The following is a 9,444-nucleotide window of genomic DNA, read 5'->3' as shown; positions in this document are numbered from 1 at the left end:
GACGAAACAACACTTGAATTAGCCTTAAGGCAACCTAGGATGAGTAATAAAATGAGAAACAAAATTTAGAAAAATAAATCTCAAATTAACACTACTATGGCTGAACCATCAAGGAGGATGGGGAGGAATTTTGTGATTTTATGTTCTGATGTTATTGGACGCATACTGATGGTTGCACATGGTTCTATAGGTTGACGTACGTCGACTTGAATCCCGAACCGTGAGTCGGTGGATTGCCCTTGGTCTTGGACCAAGTGGATTGAGGTAAGTGATTGTATTATGCATGTGAAATTGAGAATTGGCATGCATTTTGTGAACTTTGAGTAAGTGGGAACGTCCTATGTGTAGGCGTTCTGTTGAGTAGCAGACTTGGAACTTAAGCTGCTGCGGAGCTAAGTGAAGGAACGAATTAAGGTAACCTCTTGGTACTGGGGCTTGTTCCCCTTTTCTGTTCCACCTTGCCAGTTGATGGCAACGGTAGGAAGTGTATATGAGTAGTGTAGAACAACATGAGCATACATGCATTATCACAGTGGGTACTTATGTACCGAGTCTCTGGCCAGTAGACAGTTTTAGCCTTCGGGCAATTTCGGACTTCCACTGGATAGGTCTCCGAGAGGGAGTTCCAGTTGACCTAGGGTCGTGGTGTGTGATCCGGATAGGAGCACACTAGGAATGTCTCGGGTGTTATGGTTGGTTTGGGTATTATGGTTGTGGTTCTTGGAACACACCTTGGATGATACTTGTAGGCTTATATATTCCCAGGGTGTGTGTGGTATTGGTAGCTACCATCCCGCATCGTCGTATTTTGTATCCCGATATTCCCCAGTTTCTCTAAATCCCATGCTATATCCTGTTTTGAAAGTGGTTGTTTTATACTATTTATATGCATCGAAGTGAACCATTGGGCGGAGTTTTCTCCAGAACCTCTGGGTTACTGAGATATATTCGTATATCTCACCCCGTCTCGGGGCATTTATTTCAGGAGGTAGCAGTGGAGCTGTAGCAGCGGGCAAGAGGCCCGCAGAGTGAGCAGTGGAGTGCTTAGTATTTTGCATTTTGTTGGCCATGTGGCCTAGGCTAGACTTAGGGCATGAACATCTCATATGTATGTAGGATGAGTTTCATTAGCATATTTGTTCATGTCATTTTGCCTAAGTCTAGTAGTTATGTTATTCAGTTTATGTTGTAATTTGTATTTAAGTTGTAATATTGGAAGATTGTAAGTTAAAGTTTAAGTTTTAAGTTGTAAATTGTAAAGCAAATATTGTAATTGTACTTAATGCATGACATAATATGATGGAAGGGCCTTAGGCCTATTTTAGATGATGATTACAAGCATGATAAAAAATGCATGAAAGTGATGTTAGTGATTGCAAGTATTTAAGAATGATTAAAGTGAGCTATGTATCTAATAACTATAAACTGGATTGGGTTGTAAGTGCCCAAAGGCGTTGTTGGTCCTTGTGTGTGCCACCCATTGGATTATTACTGTATTATTATGTCATTATTAGGTACATTTGAGGCATAAATGAGCTCGAACAAATTGGGGATTTTAAGGAAAAACAAAGAAAACTCTGGCGAATTTTCTGTAGAATTGGCAGAATTTAGGCAAATTTTGGGAGAGCGTATCTCCCTCTATAGAGGTCCGATAGGGACGTGCCATACGCCATTTTGAAGGTTGAGATTTCTCTACCTTGTGTCAAAATTTGGGAAAAATCTGGGTTGTTCTTCGACCTGAAAAAAATGGAGGAACGCAGACTGCTCATGTGCCTACTGCACATGTGGCAGTTCTGGGCCAGTTTTGGGAAATTAATTCCCGCTTCGTTTCTCAGTCAAATTAAGCGTATGATATATCAAATAGAAGATTGAGGTGTCTATTTTATGGTGTAAAAATTTGAGGGCAATTGGATTATTGGATTCAGTGAAGTAATTCAGAGAGTGAGAGAGGTTTTGAGCTGTTTTGGGGTTGATTGGCTGTTTCGCTTATTCAACTTCAAACAGCGATAACCGGAGCAAATGAGCTCCGAATTGAGCGTGTGATAGCTTTTTGAAAAAGGAATTAAGTAAGACAAAAATATAATTTGAGAAGAAGGTCTGTTTGTGAGCGGTGTGTTCGCAGAAAATTAATGAGTGAACCATGTTCGAAAGGGTAAAAACGTACAGTTTAGTAATTGGCTAAGTGGGTTTTTGGGAACCCCTTAGTAACTTATATTGAGTAAAGTGTAATGTAAAAATAGTTGAAATAAATATTCCGCAACAGTTAACAGTTATAGTCACAGCTTTTAATTATTACGCGTTTTATTGTTTTAAATGCTCGCGTAATAATCGGAAAAAGTTTATTCGCATTTTTATAAATGAATTGCTGTGATCGTAACTGCGCTCAATATAATATTAATGTTAACAATACCGGTACGTAACAGGATGTTACATCTGACAGCAAAAAGTTCATCTCTTCGTTATGTATGAAACCCTTCTTGTTGAGAGAAGGAAAAGCAATATTCATGGGAGATTTATAGATACAAGATTGAACAAATAATAGAAAAAATAACAATAGTAATAACAGTAATTAAGAGACAACAGTAGGGATGGTGTAAAATAGTTTTAACAGAAGAAACGGATCCACTGTTCTATTGTTAAATAATTATTTTCTCTACTCAAGACTTATCACTTTTGTCTTTGTTCCGGTCGCTTTACTGCCAACGTCTGATTCCTCAGCTTATGGACTGGATGGCTCACAAGATTCCATACTCCTATGGCTCCCTGGACTGCAACAGGTACTGGGTACAGGACCTTAAAATGAATCAGGTGGCCCCTTATTCCTAAGGCAACCAGCAGCGTTGTTTCCACAACACTACCTTCCCCCTCTGGTTAAGCTGTCTGAAATTCCTTCCTTATGAAAGTTCTTTTCTCAGTATGTGTTCAATTTCCATTGATACATAATGAATATAGCTTACTTAACCAGAGAAATACAAAAGCTTAAATACAAAAGTTTTGAAAAAAAGTCTTTAAGAACTTTGCAGTTTTTCTGTTCCACAGATAGTTTAGCCCATGGCTGCTAGTTTAAACATAATTATTCCAAACTGAAATCCCATAGACCCGAGATTCAGTTCACACATAACAAATGGAAAGGAGAGAAATAACACTTGTATTTAAATGAAAATAACTTGATTACAACAAAATGAAAAGTGGAGAATATGGTTATTGTTCGTGAGGAGTCTCAAGTGGGTGATATAGAATGAAGAAGAAGTGTTGTCACTTAACTAAAGTTAAAACTATACAAAAATACAAAGAAAACTATAAAATAAACTAAGTGATCTCTTCTTAAGGAATTCGATGGTTGTCTTCGTGCTGGAACGCCCTATTTATAGGCAGAAGAGTGAAGGGGAAAGTGGGTAATTCTCTTGGAGTTGTTTTCTTGACTGCATGGAAGGGGCGGTGTGAACAGTGCTTTGAGGGGCGCAAGTGGCTGGATGAGACAGTTATTGTTGAGATTTGTCTTTCCTTCTGATCATTCACATGCCTTGCTTTCCTCTTTAACCAATAGGAACTGTTTATTCCTTGCTGCGCACGTTTCCTCTTGCTTGATTGGTGCACCGCTTATGCTTTATGGAAACTTCTTTCCAACGTTTCCTGCAAAGTGGTCAGAAATATTAAATGAGTGGAGCAGGTGTATTTAATGTTCCAAATCAGTTCCCCTTTTTATATATTTTCCAAAGACTTCCGTCACCATCCGTTCCCCACTGTGTTTTTGTCAAAAAGATATTAAACATGTGCTTTTACTGCTAAAGTTGCTCATCAGTTGAGGGAACGGGCTTGCATTTTGCCGTCAAAATGGGCTTAGATGGGAACAAATTTTTGTCCCATCAAACACCCCAAAACTAAACTGTTGGTTGTCCTCAAACAACTCAGAAATAGTGGCTTATGCTGCTCAATTTCAAAGAATAGCTCAACTTCAGAAACTTAAGCCAGTAAGTAATCATAAACTTTTCAAAGAATGAACTACTTCCCATAGGTGATCAGTAAAAAGAATTCGTTCCAAGGTAAGTGAAGGTTGCTGATCTTCTGTCTCACTATCACTCAAGGTTTGGTGTTTCTCTGTCCATTCCTGGATGTGATTCTTCAAACTTGCTTATATGCTGCTTTCCTAAGAAGTGCATGTGTCTTCCATATCAAGGATCTTTGTGAAAAGGATTGATGGAGGTTTTAGAAATGGAATAGTTTACAGGTCTTTAGTCAAGGAACAGTTCTTTCTGTTTCAGAGCTGAACTTTTTTGTTAACAGAACACCTTGTCTTTTTGTACCTTATTTTCTTCCCTTGGAGGAATCTTTTCTGGTATTTTCTTCTGAATTCTTTTGGATGGCTATTCTCATTTTTCTTTGTTTTCTTTTCTTCTTGTCCTTTTGCTCATTTTGAATTTGTTCCTTGGCCCTTGTAGTTGACCATGGGATGAGTGTGTGGGATTGGGCTGTGGTGTGAATGGGAATGGAAGTGTCTTGGTTGATTGTGAGGGGTAAGTGTTTGAAGGTTGATCCTTGTCAGTGAAATTCACCTGTTCTTCAGCAGTACTTACAGTATCAAGGTAAGTTATAAGTTTCATTGTGGTGACACCTCAGGAACGCTCTCATGAGTAAGTGTTTGGCATTTTTCGTTCCTTACCAGCTTTAGTTCACACAGATCAGTTTCCATCAAAAATCTGAAGATTAAATTCACTTCACCTTTCCTATTTCAAGCATTCAGAGTAAGAACAAGAATGATTACTTATTGACTTTGTGCTTCATGCTATTGGTTTATTCAAAATTTCACAGCCACAATACTATAACTGAAATGTATGTCCCAAACAGTTTGATCAAAAAAAGATTTTTCTATTTCAAAAAGGAATTAAAGTTTTACATTAAGGAACGAAAAGGAAAACAAAAGGGAAATAACAGAAATCAATAAATTGGAAATAAGCAAAATAGGAAGATCTTTCTCCTTTCAATGAGGACGTCTCTTGCCCAGCTCAGAATTCTTTTCAGCATCTAGTTCCTCATGCGTGGGTGGTCTCCTGCTGAGCTGTTCTCTTAATCTTCTGACTTCAGCTTCAGGGAGCCACTTCTCAGCATCCTTCAGTAGATCGCTGATCACAGCAGTGAGGTGCACAATGGTGGATCTCATCATTATCCTACCATTATGAATGTGCAGTATCTGTCCTTCAACATCTAGCAACCTGTGTTCCAGCTGAGTGATTCTCCCTTCTAAATATGTACCAAAAGCTTTGAGAGCTTCATTGGTTTCTGTTTGTTCTGCAGTGTTTTGGGGGTAGAGTTTTCTCAGCTGTTTCTCAGCTCTGGTGTTGTGCATGGAATGAGCAAACTGCAGGGACTCAAATGCCTTTTTGATTTCATCCCTGGCAACTTGAATGGTAGGTGCAGAAGGTGAAACATTGTTGCTGTTGATGCTGTCTCTAATGGTATTGAGAAGCTGCTCTCTATATGTCTTCTATTGTTCCTGGAAGGTGGTGAAGGCATATGAGAGTTGGTTCAATCTGTTCCTTAGAGCCTTTAGCTCTTCATTAGTGCTGGCCATGTCCAGCTGAGGAACAGAGGGGATTTCAGGTAGCATCTTCTCCATCTTCTTTCCCATCATTTCAAAAATCTCAGCAATCCCTATCTAAGATTTTCTTCTTGATCCAATGGGGATTGCCGGAATGGGGGAAGACGGCTTCTTCTTCTTCTGGTTATTGTTGCTGCCAAAAGCTGGAGGTTCTTCAGGTGCTTACCTGACTGCAACCTCTTGTATTTTTGAGGAAGAGGGGGATGTTGTAGCTTGTTCCTTCATCAGTGGAGGAACTTCCATGCCTTCCTCTTCTGCTAGAGCCCTAGCAATGGTCTCGTCCCCAGAAGTATCGGGATGGATGATGGGGGCAAGAGAAGGGCCCACCCAGGCTGATTTGCCTGGGCATAGTTGGATTTTTCTTTTTCTTAGGGGATTCAACAAGAATCCCCTTCCCTTTGTCAAGGTTCTTGTGTGGCTGAGCCTCTTGCTCAACCACTTGTTTTTCGGCAGCAAGTGCTGCTTCTATTTCTGCAATCTCTTCTCCTTGTTGTTTCCTAGGAGAGGGTTGTTATGTCAATGATGTTGGTGAAGAGTGAGCAGGTGATGGTGGAGGGGACAGAACGTCAGACGAAAAAGTAGCAGAGCTACTTGGGGACGTCTCCCTAGCAGCTGGTGTAGGTTTTGACGTTCCTCCATTTTTCAGCCTTTTGGCAATAGGCTCATTGTCTTCACTGTCCTCCTCCTTGTCAGAGAGGTGATGAGTTTCTCAGAGGATGCTCCCTCTGGCCTGTTAGAGCTACTGAAGGTTCTCTTCAACCTCTGACTGGAACATTCTCTCTTTCTTGGGGGGAGCTTTGGCAGGAGATTTCTTTTTGCCCTGTTTGCTCTCAGTAGCAATAGAGGCTTCCTTCTTTACCTTGGTGGGAGGGGGAATGGTTCTTCTTGCCTGGGTGTAGGTAGAAGTGGTTTCTTTTGAAGGGGTGGTCTTCGTGGTTTTCTTCTGTGGGGTTCAAGCCCCTCTTCTTCATCATCATCAACAACAACAGTGCGCCTAAACTTTTCAGGGACTGGTTCGGTTGTCTCAATGTAAGCGCTCCTCAGACTATTCCAGGTCTTAAAATTGATGACAGATGCCACCACCATCTCATCATATTTGTGAGTCTTCATTCCAGCTCTTAAACAGAGCTTTGTAATCAGGCAGGGAAGACAGACAGTAGTCTTTTTTATCTTCTTCTTCAGACTGTCATAGATAAGGGGTACTGCATCAAAAAGAATGTTCCTCATAATGCAGTAGATTTCCACCTAGAGTGCCCACTTGATAGTGGCATCGTGGGTGGAGGGAGTGAGGTTAGAGTTGGCAAACAAAGCCCAGAATCTGGCTTCGTCTCTTATGCTTCCCTTGCAGAGGGATCCTTTTGAGTAGACGGGATTGCTAATGGCGATCAGGTCCTTAACATCCCTTGTGAATGTCAAAACCTCTTTACTGTCTATGTATTATTGGTATAGGCAGTTGGAAATGGTGGGGAGGTTGAGTACTTCCTTGATGGCTGAAGGGGAGAATGATACTTTCTTCCCCCTCACCGTTACCTCATCCTTGGTGTTCTCCTTAGGCAGCCTTTTTGCGTGATACAGGAACTCAGCTACCAATGAGATGTTGACTTCTCGTTCGTCAGTGGCAAACGCAAGCCATTTGAGGCTGATCAAGGCTTTCTTCATAGGGGAACAACGTCATTCTCATACTTTCCTCTGTGACACCCTCAGGTTTGAAGTTATCACAAATGTCTTGAAAGTTTGTGAGGTGTGTGTAAGGATCTTCTGCAGGGAGTCCATGAAAGACTTCAGCTTCCCTTATCATGTGGAACATGATGGGTTTTAATTCAAAATTGGGAGCTACAGGAGGGAGGATTACTCCCCTTTCTGGTCTGTTCCTGAAAGAAGCAGCCAAAGTTCTAAAGTTCTGTTCATGAGGTATTCCTTCATTGTTGTTGTTATGATCAGCCATGTTTTCAAAAATATTTTCCCTGAGATTTCATCTCCTTCTATGTAAAGTGCATCTGGCTCAAGATCAAAGAAAAACTCAGGTATTTCAGTGGAGTGGTGAGAATCTGTTTCAGACTCTTCACTTATAAACCATAAAACAGACAGTATGTATCAGTAGAGTATGTGACAAAAAATAATAAAATAAAATATACAGAGTATATATGTACTTAAAACAGTAATAAGGACAAAATTTAGTGTATCTATCCCCGGCAACGGCGCCAAAAACTTGTTGGGTCAAAAGCTGTTGGGTGAAAAATATATATGTTGTAGAACGTTCTTCAGTTCATTAAGAGAAAACACAATTTGCTCTCTTAATTTCAACCCAAGTGCGCAAGTGCACGCATCAAGTAATAAATGGGAGTATTAAAGCCCAGATTATCGTTCCCACGAGGATGGAACTCTAATTAATGCCTTATACTATTTTACAAAGAATAAAAATGAAAAGAAAAGTTAGTAATTGACCAATTTGGTCAAACGTTCCTCAAGGATAGTAGGTTCAGTTTGCCAGCTAACAGTTCATCGCTTCGTTATGTATGATACCCTTCTTGTTGAGAGAAGGAAAAAGCAATATTCATGGGAGATTTATAGATACAAGATTGAACAAATAACAGAAAAAATAACAATAGTAATAATAGTAATTAAGAGACAACAATATAGATGGTGTAAAACAGTTTTAATAGAAGGAACAGATCCATTGTTCCATTCTTAAATAATTATTTTCTCAACTCAAGACTTAACACTTTTGTCTTTGTTCCGGTCTCTTTACCGCCAACGTCTGACTCCTCAGCTTATGGACTGGATGGCTCACAAGTTCCCATATTCCTATGGCTCTTTTATTCCTAAGGCAACCAGCAATGTTGTTTCCACAACACTACCTTCCCCCTCTGGTTAAGCTGTCTGAAGTCCCTTCTTTATGGAAGTTTCTTTCTCAGTATGTGTTCAATTTCCATTGATACACAATGAATATAGCTTACTTAACTAGAGAAATACAAAAGCTTAAATACAAAAGTTTTGAAAAAAGTCTTTAAGAACTTTGCAGTTTTTCCGTTCCACAGATAGTTTAGCCCATGGCTACTAGTTTAAACATAATTATTCCAAACTGAAATCCCATAGACCCGAGATTCAGTTCACAGATAACGAATGGGAAGGAGAGAAATAACACTTGTATTTAAATGAAAATAACTTGATTACAACAAAATGAAAAGTGGAGAATATGGTTGTTGTTCGTGAGGAGTCTCAAGTGGGTGATACAGAATGAAGAAGAAGTATTGTCACTTAACTAAAGTTAAAACTATACAAAAATACAAAGAAAATTATAAAATAAACTTAGTGATCTCTTCTTAAGGAATTCGATGGTTGTCTTTGTGCTGGAACGTCCTATTTATAGGCAGAAGAGTGAAGGAAAAAGTGGGTAATTCTCTTGGAGTTGTTTTCTTGACTGCATGGAAGGGGCGGTGTGAATAGTGCTTTGAGGGGCGCAAGGCTGGATGGGACAGTTATTGTTGAGATTTGTCTTTCCTTCTAATCATCCCCATGCCTTGCTTTCCTCTTTAACCAATAAGAACTGTTTATTCCCTGCTGTGCACGCTTCCTTTTGCTTGATTGCTGCACCACTTATGCTTTATGGAAACTTCTTTCCAACGTTTCTTGCAAAGTGGTCAGAAATATTAAATGAGTTGAGCAGGTGTATTTAATATTCCAAATCTGTTCCCCCTTTTTATATATTTTCCAAAGACTTCCGTCACCATTCGTTCCCCACTGTGTTTTTTTCAAAAAGATATTAAACATGTGCTTTTACTGCTAAAGTTGCTCATCAGTTGAGGGAACGGATGGCATTTTGCCATCAAAATGGGCTTAGATGGGAA

Source organism: Gastrolobium bilobum, unplaced genomic scaffold (assembly GCF_033153095.1).
Source record: "Gastrolobium bilobum isolate Gb01-03AN ecotype WA unplaced genomic scaffold, APGP_CSIRO_Gbil_v1 utg26586, whole genome shotgun sequence".
NCBI classification, from domain to species: Eukaryota; Viridiplantae; Streptophyta; class Magnoliopsida; order Fabales; family Fabaceae; genus Gastrolobium; species Gastrolobium bilobum.
This window is presented reverse-complemented; position numbering follows the sequence as displayed.